Raw genomic sequence first — 12079 nt, forward strand, 5'->3', positions numbered from 1 at the left:
AGCAGCATGAGGAGCATCTGCGAGAGGTTCTGGAGACTTTGAGGAGGGAGAGCCTGTATGCTAAGTTCTCCAAGTATGAGTTCTGGTTGCGCGAGGTACAGTTTCTTGGGTACCTTGCCAACCAGATTGGGATATCGGTGGACCCGGCCAAGGTAGAGGCCGTGATGAGGTGGGAAGTCCCGAGGTCTCGATCTGAGATTCGGAGCTTTCTGGGATTGGCAGGCTACTATCGGAGATTCATTCAGGACTTCTCCAAGATAGTCGTGCCCCTGACCAGGCTGACGAGGAAAGCCGTGGTCTTTTGCTGGGGGCCTGAAGCAGCAGGCCGCATTCGAGACATTGAGGCAGAGATTGTGCGAGGCACCAATTTTAGCCCTGCAAGAGGGCATGGAGGATTTTGTTGTATACTACGATACGTCCATCTCGGGTTTGGGCGCAGTATTGATGCAGAGAGGGCATGTCATTGCTTACGCTTCGAGGCAGCTGAAGCCTCACGAGGCGAACTACCCGACGCATGATTTGGAGCTGGGGGTTGTTGTGTTCGCCCTCAAGATTTGGCGTCATTACCTCTATGGGGTTCGTTGTACGATTTACACGGACCACAAGAGGCTGAGGTATCTCATGGACCAGCCAAATCTAAACATGAGGCAGCGTCGGTGGTTGGATGTGGTGAATGATTATGATTGCGAGATCCTCTACCACCCGGGGAAGGCCAATGTCGTGGCCGATGCGCTTAGCCGCAAGGCAGCGCCGATCAGGGATATCTATCTGAGGATGACAGTGGCGTCTCCGCTGTTGGAGCAGATTCGGGAGGCCCAGCAGGAGGCCATGAAGGAGGAACATCGGTAGAGCGAGAGGATTGTGGGGCAGGTTTCCTCCTTCGACTATGATAGCCGAGGGTTATTGACTCTTCACCATAGGGTGTGGGTCCCTTATCATAGAGGCGTGCGCCAGATCCTGATGGAGGAGGCACACAAATCCAGATTTTCTATCCATCCCGGAGCGACGAAGATGTATAGAGATCTTCGTCCCGATTATTGGTGGCCCTGCATGAAGCGGGACGTAGCATGGTATGTGGAGCGGTGCTTGACCTGTAGGAAGGTCAAGGCCGAGCACCAGAGGCCATACGGCAAGATGCAACCGTTGGATATCCCGTAGTGGAAATGGGAAGACATTACGATGGATTTTATCACAAAACTTCCCAGGACCGCGCGGGGAGTGGATTCGATTTGGGTCATCATCGATCGATTGACCAAGAGCGCCCATTTTATCCCGATTCAGGAAAGTATTTCGGCCGAAAGGTTGGCTCATATCTATATCAGGGAGGTAGTGGCGCGGCACGGGGTACCAGTATCGGTGATTTCGGATAGGGATGTGCGGTTCACTTCCAGGTTTTGGAAGAAGTTTCATGACGAGCTGGGTACTCGTCTGCATTTTAGCACCGCCTTTCACCCGCAGACGGATGGTCAGAGCGAGCGGACCATCCAGAAATTAGAGGATATGCTGCGGGCATGTGTTTTAGACTTCGGAGGTAGCTGGGATACCTACCTCCCGTTGGCAGAGTTCTCGTATAATAATAACTATCATGCGAGTATTGACCGTCCTCCCTTCGAGATGTTATACGGGAGAAAGTGCAGAACCCCGATATGTTGGGGTGAGGTTGGCCAAAGGGTCATGGGGAGCACCGAAGTGGTGCTCAAGACGACAGAGAGGATTCAACGGGTTCGGAGCAGACTTCAGACTGCTTAGAGTCGGCAGAAAAGTTATGCCGACAAGCGCCGATCGGACCTGGAGTTTCAGGTCGGGGTTATGGTTCTCCTGAAGGTGTCGCCATGGAAGGGCGTCATCCGATTCAGGAAACGGGGCAAGTTGGGTCCCAGGTATATTGGACCCTTCAGGGTTATAGCCCGGGTGGGCAAGGTGGCATATAGGTTGGATCTGCCAGCCGAACTCAGTCAGATTCATAGCACTTTTCACGTCTCCCAGCTACGGAAATGTGGTGGACGACTCGGCAGTGGTACCATTAGAGGACATTCAGGTCGATGACAGCCTGAATTACATTGAGCGGCCTGTAGCGATTCTCGACCGAAAGTCGAAGGATCTGAGGAACAAAAAGTTGGAGCTCGTGAAGGTGCAATGGCAGCACCGAAAGGGCTCAGAATGGACCTGGGAGCCAGTGGATGAGATGATCGAGCATTACCCAGAGCTATTCCAGGATCGAGCAGCAGACTTCGAGGACGAAGTCTAAGATAAGTGGGGGAGATTTGTAGCACCTAGTTCCTGGTATGTATTTTATTTAAGTACTTTTGCATTTTTGGCCTTCGAATCAGTGAGTGGAAGGACCAACTCGCCGAGTAGAAGCGAGATGAGACGCGGGATTTAAGTGATGGACTCGTCGAGTCGGGTCCCAGACTCGACGAGTAGGCTCTGTATGGACAAAACCCTAATCTGAGGGTTTGCACCCTATTTAAACAACCTTATTCAGCCTCCATCGCCCCTTTGTGCTTCCAGAAACCCTCTATAGCAAACCCTAAGTGTTTTGGTGCAAGATTTAAAGCTTTTGAGTGATTTTTGGTGGTTTTGTTCACAAGGAAGAAGGAAGAGCATAGAAGGATCAAGAGGAGAGTGAAGGATTCGAGTTTGGTTCATCATTTGCAGTCTTTGAAAGGTATAAGGTCTGTATCTTGCTCTTTCATTTGATAGATCCCTTTTTGGGAAGATTTAGGGCTTTTATAAGCCATTTTGGTAACCAACCATGATTGCAAACATGGTTGGGGGTCAAGATTTCGGACCTAGCACTTGGGAAGAGCCACAATGCAGATTTAGGTTGCTTTTGCACCCAAGAAAGGTCCCATGCATCATAAGAGCTCATTTTATGTCCTTTTGAGTTCAAAGTCCCACGCATGCACGTAAAGTTTGTAACTTTACGTGCGAGAACGATTGAAGGAGCTTAGATCTACCTTTTGGTCAAGTGTTGTACATCAGAATTCGAGGATTTAGGGTATGGATGTCATCGACTCGGCGAGTCCGTTCTTGGGACTCGACGAGTCCAAGGCTTTGAGTCCCATATCTGTTGAGGGTCAAAAGGACTCAGTTGGGTGTTAGAAGGGTTGTAACAAGACAGAAAGAGTGACCCAACGCATTGGACTTAATTTTAGACCTGGAGTTCATGGGACTCGACGAGTGCTAGAACAGACTCGGCGAGTCCAAGGCAATCTTCTTAAGGTTGAAGATGAACTCGACGAGTTGTTCATACAACTCGGCGAGTCAAGGTCAGGACTTGTTCATAAGTTGAAGGCGAACTCGACGAGTGTTCATCCGACTCGGCGAGTCGGATGAAGGTTCATTGATGTTCGTAAGGAAGGGGAACTCGTCGAGTCGTTGCCAAACTTGACGAGTCGAGTCGTCGATAAGGATGAGTAAAGGGAAGGGACTCGACGAGTGGACGACCCAACTCGATGAGTTGGGTCAACTGGAGGTTGACTTTGTCTTCGACTTGGTTGGGGGTAAAATGGTCATTTTACCCTAAGAATAGATATCAGACTCTAACTGAGTGTTTTGTGGGGATTGTAGCCGGAGGATTTCCGGAAAAGCACCGGACGGAGGTTTCCCGCACAGATTATCAGCAACTACTTGTACGAGGTGAGTTACCTTCCATTAGGGGTGGGTCTAAGGCCACAATGCCAGCCCACCAAAGAGGAGTATTCGAAAGATGATTGTCTTTGTGATAATTATCTTGGTTTGGTTTTGTGCTTTGGTCACGAGTATTATCTGCATCATATGTTACGTGTATTGTAGGGATTAGGTTCCCTGACAGCGGCCCCTAGGGCCATAGGGTAGGTCAGTACCCGGATATGCCTGACTGCGTGTTTGTACCTTGCTGTTGTATGCTAGTGGTAGGGGGTGGAATAGTCCCCAGTTACCGGTTGAAAGATACCGACGATGGTTACCGGTTGAAAGATACCGATGATGATTACCGGTTGAAAGATACCGATGACGGTTACCGGTTGAAAGATACCGATGATGGTTACCGGTTGAAAGATACCGACGAGGGTTACCGGTTGAAAGATATCGATGATGATTACCCGTTGAAAGATACCGATGATATTGCTTGGTATGTGGTATGATGGGGGAACTCACTAAGCTTTGTGCTTACGGTTTTGGTTTTGGTTTCAGGTACCTCTTCGTCTAAGGGGAAGGAGCCGGCGGCGTAGCATCGCATCACACACACACACATGATTTCCGCATGGAGTTTTCTGGGATTGTACTCTGATATGTCATTACTTTATGACTTGGGTTTTCAGACATGATTCATTATTTATGAGATGATGTGTTTTCATAGTATTTTCTTATGAATGTTTTTATAAGTCGGTTAATTAAAAATAAATTTTTGGACTTGAAAATTGGGATGTTACAAAAATAATGGATTTTCTTGAGGAACACTTTCAATAGATATCAAAGGACCAATACAGTTTACTTTGTAAGTATCTAGCGAATACTTTAGGATTATGTACATGAGGATCCGACAACCAGTGGCATGTGTGGCCTCCGCCTCATTTCCTATTCCTTGTTTGGTTGTGGGCTTGGGGCAGAACCATACAATCGATTGTTTGTTCGATCTGGATTGTATATGATTTGTATACACTAAGTAATCGCAGGAGGAACCGGTAAGAATCATTTTTACTTAAGGTTTATACATTCATTACATCAGAAAATATAAGGTTTTCTGGAGAAACATAACGCAGCTTTCAAAAGAACAAAGAACAGTTTTTCCAAAACAAAATGCTTATGAACTCACCAGCTTTATGCTGATACTCTTTCAAAACCTACTTGTATTCTCAGGACATTAGTAGACAGGTACACACGCGGATTCAAGAAGACAGAGCATAGTAGCTTCGAGTCTTTACTTGTATTTAGTTTTGGAGTCAATCGTGTACGATTCAAATGTAATGTAAACACTATACTATTAATACAATGGTTGGTGTTGCTTTGATTACTATTATTCAATTATTGTGATAATGTACATGACGTCCTCCGCCCCCGAACGTTTCCGCCGTTTCGGTTTGGGGGTGTGGCAAATTGGTATCAGAGCATTGTTTATAGTGAACTTAGTATATCAACCAGTAAAAGATATAAAACTATAAATGCAATGGGGCCGGAGTGCTCTGACTAAAAGTATACTTTTAAAATATAAGTATTTTATGAGAAGTATACTAATAAGCATACGTACTAAGAACAAGTATCACAATGAGAACAAATAAGAACATAACAAACAAAAGTATTTAGATGTTGGACACTACAGTCAAACCTAAGCAGTTATGTAACCATACCTGGAATAAATATAACCTGATCAACTATATTTATTTGAGATATGACCAACATGTGTTTGGGAGTGATGGTGGTGTTCCAACGAGCCTAAAACTTACCTAATTCTATATACAAAGTATCCTTAGAACAAAACATAAAGATAAAATACTATAGGAGTATTTTAGGCACCATAACAAACTTACATGAGAACTAAAAGACCTTTACTGGCAGGTCTATAGTTGTGAAGTGCATGCTTCCAGGGTTATATATAACTGGGATCTTATAGACTTAGAACTGGTGATTTTCGCTCTATTACCTGTTCCTTGTTTGGTTGTGGTTTTAGAGTAGGATCACCTATTCGAAGGTCTATTTGATCTTGTTTATATACAGATTGCATGCACTGCTTGACTATAGGAGGACCCAATTTGGATCATCAATAACTATAGAAGAATTGTTCTACTTAATCTCATAAGATTCTTTAGACATTCCCATTCTTGCGCGAACAACCTAGATATAGACAGCCAACTCCACTACAATCACCAACAGAGGAGTCAAGGAAGAACCAAAGAGGATTCAAAAACAGGATTCCTAGAAGGAATCATACGAGGATGCAAATCTTCCATCAGGAAGTGATGAAGATCTGTGGTAAAACCCGAAGCATGATCTACAGAGAATAGGAAAAACCATAAGAGAGTCCAGAGACAACAAATCCCCACGGCTGAATTCAGGACCATCATAACTAGGACAGGAAACCCCTCCCGAGGTGCGCAAGGTCGTAGAGCACCATATACGTTATACTAATAATTAACTAACTAATATGATCTTGTGAGTTTGTGATTACACTGCTCACAGTAAGTGTCAGGCTTATCGCCTTTATCATATCAACTAGTAACAGTAAACCAGATCCCATAACTTCATTAAGAGGGTAGTCACTATCAAATTCATAAGTCTATGTTACATAGACCTCTGTTATGAATTGCTTCGAAAGTCAGAACATGATACATTCATAACTGAGACAACTTTGATTCAGATAACACTCGACTTGTAACCACTAAGGACTTACCCTCGTATCATCTTTTAAACCTTATAGCAGAAAGATGCCACCGAAGAAGTCGAACAAAAACAAAAACAACGCACCACCACCGCCACCTCCTTAGTATGACCCGGTTGTCTTTCAGGCAGCAGTAACAGACGTAGTGATAGCTGTCATGACTCAAATCAATGCAAGTGGTACTGGTGGATCGGGTAGTGGAACCAACAACTCTAACCACGGACACACAAGGGAGTGCTCATACAAAGACTTCATGATCCGTGGACCCAAATTCTTCAATGGAAGTGGGGGAGTCATCACCCTAACGCGATGGTTCGAGAAGACAAAATCGATATCCGAGTTATGCACGTGCCTAGAAGGGAGCAAAGTGAAGTTTGCTGCATGTACCTTCTCTGACAGAGTCCTTACTTGGTGGAGTAGCCATGTCAGGTCATTGACTCTTTCGATAGCAAACGCAATGGGCTGGAAAAATCTAAAAGAGATGATGCTGGAAGAGTATTGCCCGAGGGGCGAAGTGCAAAAACTAGAGCATGAGCTGTGGAATCTTACCATGGCAGGCTCAGACATAGAAGCCTATACCGATAGATTTAGTGATTTAGTTGCACTATGCCCTGGGATGGTTACCCTAGAGAGCAAGAAGGTAGAGAGATACATTTGGGGACTACCTTCTCCAATAGAAGGAAACGTTTTGGCAGCGAAACCTCTTACGTTTGACAGTGCCAAACGACTGGCTCGGACATCGGTGGACTATGGGATCCACCAAGGCATAGTGGACCTCGTTCATGGGTCAACCAAAGGAAGTGATGATAAACAAAGGTCTGAGAGCGGGAAGAGAAGACAACCAACACAAGAGCCCTCCGAGGGACAACAGACAGGTGCAACTTATACTGCTACAACACCAACCACATCAGCACCAGGTAGTCGTTATGCTGGAACCCTCCCTAAATGCAGTAACTGTAACTTCCATCATACCGGAAGGTGTCGGAAGTTGTATTGCAAGAACTGCCTCCGAGGAGGACACACCATCCGCTTCTCTAGGGCACCGACACGACCAATCTCTCAGGTCCCATTTGAGGAAGTAAGTCAGACCGGATACGAATGTGGCAAAGCAGGGCACTACAGGATAATTGTCCATTGGCCAGAAATCCTGATGAGGAAGGAAGAGTTCTAATGATAACTGCAGGAGAATCTACCCTGGAACCACCTAAGAACGCGGTACGTTTCCCAACTAGATCCTAACTATAAGAATTTCTTCCTCGTCTAAACAAAGAACATAGTTTATGTAGAAACTAAATACTCTTTCTGATAAGCTATAATGACTTGGTGTAAACATTAGGGCCATATATAATTAAGAACCAATAGACTTAGAGTGCGTGATTCCGACTTATTTCCTGTTCCTTGTCTGGTTGTGGATTTAGGGCAGAGTCACTCAGTTGACTGTCTTATCAGCCTTAATTATATATGACTTGTAGACACCAAGGGATTATAGAGGGACTGGATAGGGACCATAATATCAAGTATCAGTCACTAGAACAATCTTTCAGTTAATACACACGTAAGGCAATGCAAAACTATTGTAGTAGTAATATCAGGATCAAAACAGAAAGCACCAGAAACATACACCCAGATGCACCGATGTTCTAACAAAGCACTCTTTCCGAACCTAGTCTAACTGAGTCCACGCGATGTCGAACCTATGTGTCACCGAGGAGACCCTTTGCCTTAAATCGACCGAATAACAAAACTCTCGTCACTCACAACGACAAACTAGACGCGAACCTCATAATCATTTCTCACTTCAACCATCTTAAGTACTCATGCGAGGAGTACGGTATCCTCCTGTAACCTTCCTTAAGTATTCCCAGCAAACCATTTTGGAAATACCACTCGCGCAACAAGTCAAGTTCAAGCACAGAGGCTAGGGACAGATACGGTTCGCCTATCAATATTAAATGTACACGCGAGGGTGGTATATAATGAAGATTCTACTGACTTAGGATGTGTGTTTCCGCCCTATCTCCTGTTTCTTGTCTGGTTGTGGACCTGGAGCAGAACCACCCATCCGACCGTCTTATCAATCTTAATTATATACGACTTGTGTACACGAGACAATGATCGATGAACCAGGTATGAGTCCTACCATGAACTTCAGGACGAAAGCTACTCGGAACTACGAATGGGCATCCTACCAGTTGGATGAACATAGTCGAGCAATCCAAACCTACACACCCTTCACAGACCAGAACAGTAGATACAACAAGGATGATCCGCTGACACACCTAGCGTGGATCTAAAATTCACTGGAGAACGTGAGGGTTTTATGAAACCCAAGTACCCTACCGATCCTAAAGAAGTGTCTGTCCGATGAGACACTTGTGATACCCCTCGATAAGATCAAACTAGACGAGAGCTTACACTTCATGGAGGAACCCATAGAAATCATGGACATGGAAGTCAAATGAACAAAAAAAGTCGCATACCGATAGTGAAGGTCTGCTGGAATGCCAAGCGAGGACCTGAGTTCACTTGGGAGCGCGAATATTCAATGAAACAGAAGTAACCCTCATCTATTTCCGAGTCCATGATTTGTATTCAGTGTTTGAATTTCGGGACGAAATTCCCTCTAACAGGGGGATGATGTGACAACCCGAACCTTTTTCCGTTTAAATTAACCGAGTTCCGTTAATAAAATTTGAATTTTATTTAGTTCCCGTCAAACTTCTTGGTTTAGAAAATCATCTAGTTTATATATATAATTAAATTTTTATATGATTCGGGACCAAAACTATACGAAATTTCAAGTTATCCTTCGATCAAAAACATCGGTTTTCGGCCTAAGTGTGTTTACGGCCGTAAACCCGTGTACGGCCGTACACTCGTTTACGGCCAACGTCGGGTGGACCCAACCACCGACCACGAGACCCCTTATAAATACGAGACCCTAACCCTCATTTACACTTTTCTGGCCGGAAACTCTCCTTCTCTCTCTAAGCTCTTGATCGTACACCCCAAAAACACCCTTATCTTTCCGAAAATCATCGAGAATCGTCATTAGGAGTTGTTTTGGAGCATCTAAAACACGTTTTTCGTCGTTTCCAACATCATTGTTCTTGAGTGTACGGCCATACACCCTTCAAGTCTGCAAATCTTCATTGACCGTAAACCAGTTCATGGCCGTACACGCTTCAAACCTTTAAAGGCCGTAAACCCTTCAAGAAACAGTTCACGGCCGTAAACTCCCTTCACGGCCGTAAACTCCATTCACGGCGGTACACGTTTCCTAAGTGGTGCATTAGACTGAAAACCCACTTTCCTCGATTCAATCAAGTCTCGGTAACATTCCTTAACCGAAAGCAAGTGTTTTTCTAACACTTTATCTAACGAAATCACTAATTTAGATACATATATGTATTTAATTGTTATTAGGATTCCATTAAGTTCCACACACAACAAACGGTGAGTTCATACCCCTAACGGTGAGTTCATACCCCTATATTTTCCGAGTTTTTAATGTTTTAAGGGGGGGGGGGGGGGGAATACAAGTAAAAGCACAAGTAATCTTGTGTTTAAAAATATTATTTTGTTTATTATATTTTCCTATCATTAGTATACATTGAACATAGATCTTACTAAACATGATTAACATAGTTACTACTAGACATGAAATCGTTTTACAAAACATGTTAAGATACAAACGTTACAAGTACAACTTTCAAAACAAAGGAAACAAACTTATGAATTATGAAATAAAAGGTACTATTTTATAAGGATTCATGTTAATAACAAAAAGGGTTTTCATAGTATTATTCGTGGATTCGTTGAGAGAACTACAATGTGAGACGCGCCTGATACTAAGTGATATCCGCCTCATTTCCTATTCCTTGTTTGGTTGTGGGCTTAGGGCAGAATCACCCAATCGACTGTCTGTTCGATCTAGATTTCTATAACTCGTATATACTAAGTGATCACATGAGGGTATTAACAACACTTTCAGTATACATAACAACACGTTTTTAGCTAGTTTTATTTATGTAATAAGACTACTATACATTACTGGTGGTAGCCAGGGTTTTCAAACAAAACAATGTTTAAACAACATAAGTATGGTAGATACTTGTACTCTACGATTTAGAACAGAGGATTCAATAACTTACACTTAGGGAAAATATAGGATTTTCCAGGGTATACATCGGTACTTTACAAACAATGGGTTAATTAGTCAATTAACGAATATTCATTATTAATTCTATAATTCCTTAGCTTATGCATCCGGGTTACGTATGAAGAATATCCGATAGACTGTGGAATGTATGGTTTCCGACTCATTCCCTGTTCCTTGTTTAGTTGTGGGTGTAGGGCAAATCCACATAATTAACTGTCCATTCGATATTGGTTTATACGTAACTAGTATGAGCTAAGTAGTTATAGAAAGGATGGGTTAATCATGCTTTACATAAGAAAATAATGGATTTTCTTGAGGAACACTTTCAATAGATATCAAAGGACCAATACAATTAACTTTGTAAGTATCTAGTGAATACTTCAGGATTATGTACATGAGGATCCGACAACCAGTGGAATGTGTGGCCTCCGCCTCATTTCCTGTTCCTTGTTTGGTTGTGGGCTTGGGGTAGAACCACACAATCGATTGTTTGTTCGATCTGTATTGTACATGATTTGTATACACTAAGTACTCGCAAGAGGAACTGGTAAGAATCAGTTTTACTTAAGGTTTATACATTCATTACATCATAAAATATAAGGTTTTCTGGAGAAACATAACGCACTTTTCAAAAGAACAAAGAACACTTTTTCCAAAACAAAATGCTTATGCACTCACCAGCTTTATGCTGATACTCTTTCAAAACCTACTTGTATTCTCAAGACATTAGTAGATAGGTACACGCCCGGATTCAAGAAGACGGAGCATAGTAGCTTCGAGTCTTTACTTGTATTTACTTTTGGAGTCAATCATGTACGGTTCAAATGTAATGTAAACACTTTACTATTAATACAATGGTTGTTGTTTTGATTACTATTATTCAATTGTTGTGATACTGTACATGACGTCCTCCTCCCCCGAACGTTTCCGCCGTTTCGATTTGGGGGTGTGACAAATACATAATGTCTTACATACGGACATGATACCTGATCAGTCTCTTGCTATAATATTTCCATATATAAAATTTCCTATATTGAATCACTTCAATACGATATTGATATACGTTCATGACTAAGTTCCATTAAAACTTCCATCTAAACTTTTAGATTTGAAATGAAGCATAAGTATCCTCACCCTTATATCTTTCTATAGCGAAACAACTTCCAAACTTTGCAACTTGCAAATTTATAACCCCTGTTTCCTACAACCAGCATTGCCTAATTGCAAGACTTAGTATAACAATTATGCTCCCACTAGCATAACAACTATACTCTTGCTAGCATAACAATTATGCTCCCACTAGCTTTGACATGTACCCAGAAATCAGCTGGAGTTCTAGAAATCAATACCTATTGACTTTCTTACCAAAGTTCAGATTTCTGATGTGTGGTGCTTCGATAAGTCTTTAACTAGACTTCTCAAGCTCATACACCATTCATTAGATAGCTTATGTGTGTTTCTAAACTTTTTCAGAACTTATAGCAATAAGTCCCGAATGTTTAAACTACTTGCCATTTCTCACAATTCGAACTATGAAAAGGGATTCCGTAATCATACTC

The sequence above is a fragment of the Lactuca virosa genome, chromosome 3 (genome assembly GCF_052849685.1).
Source record: "Lactuca virosa cultivar CGN04683 chromosome 3, Lactuca_virosa_CGN04683_v6, whole genome shotgun sequence".
NCBI classification, from domain to species: domain Eukaryota; kingdom Viridiplantae; phylum Streptophyta; class Magnoliopsida; order Asterales; family Asteraceae; genus Lactuca; species Lactuca virosa.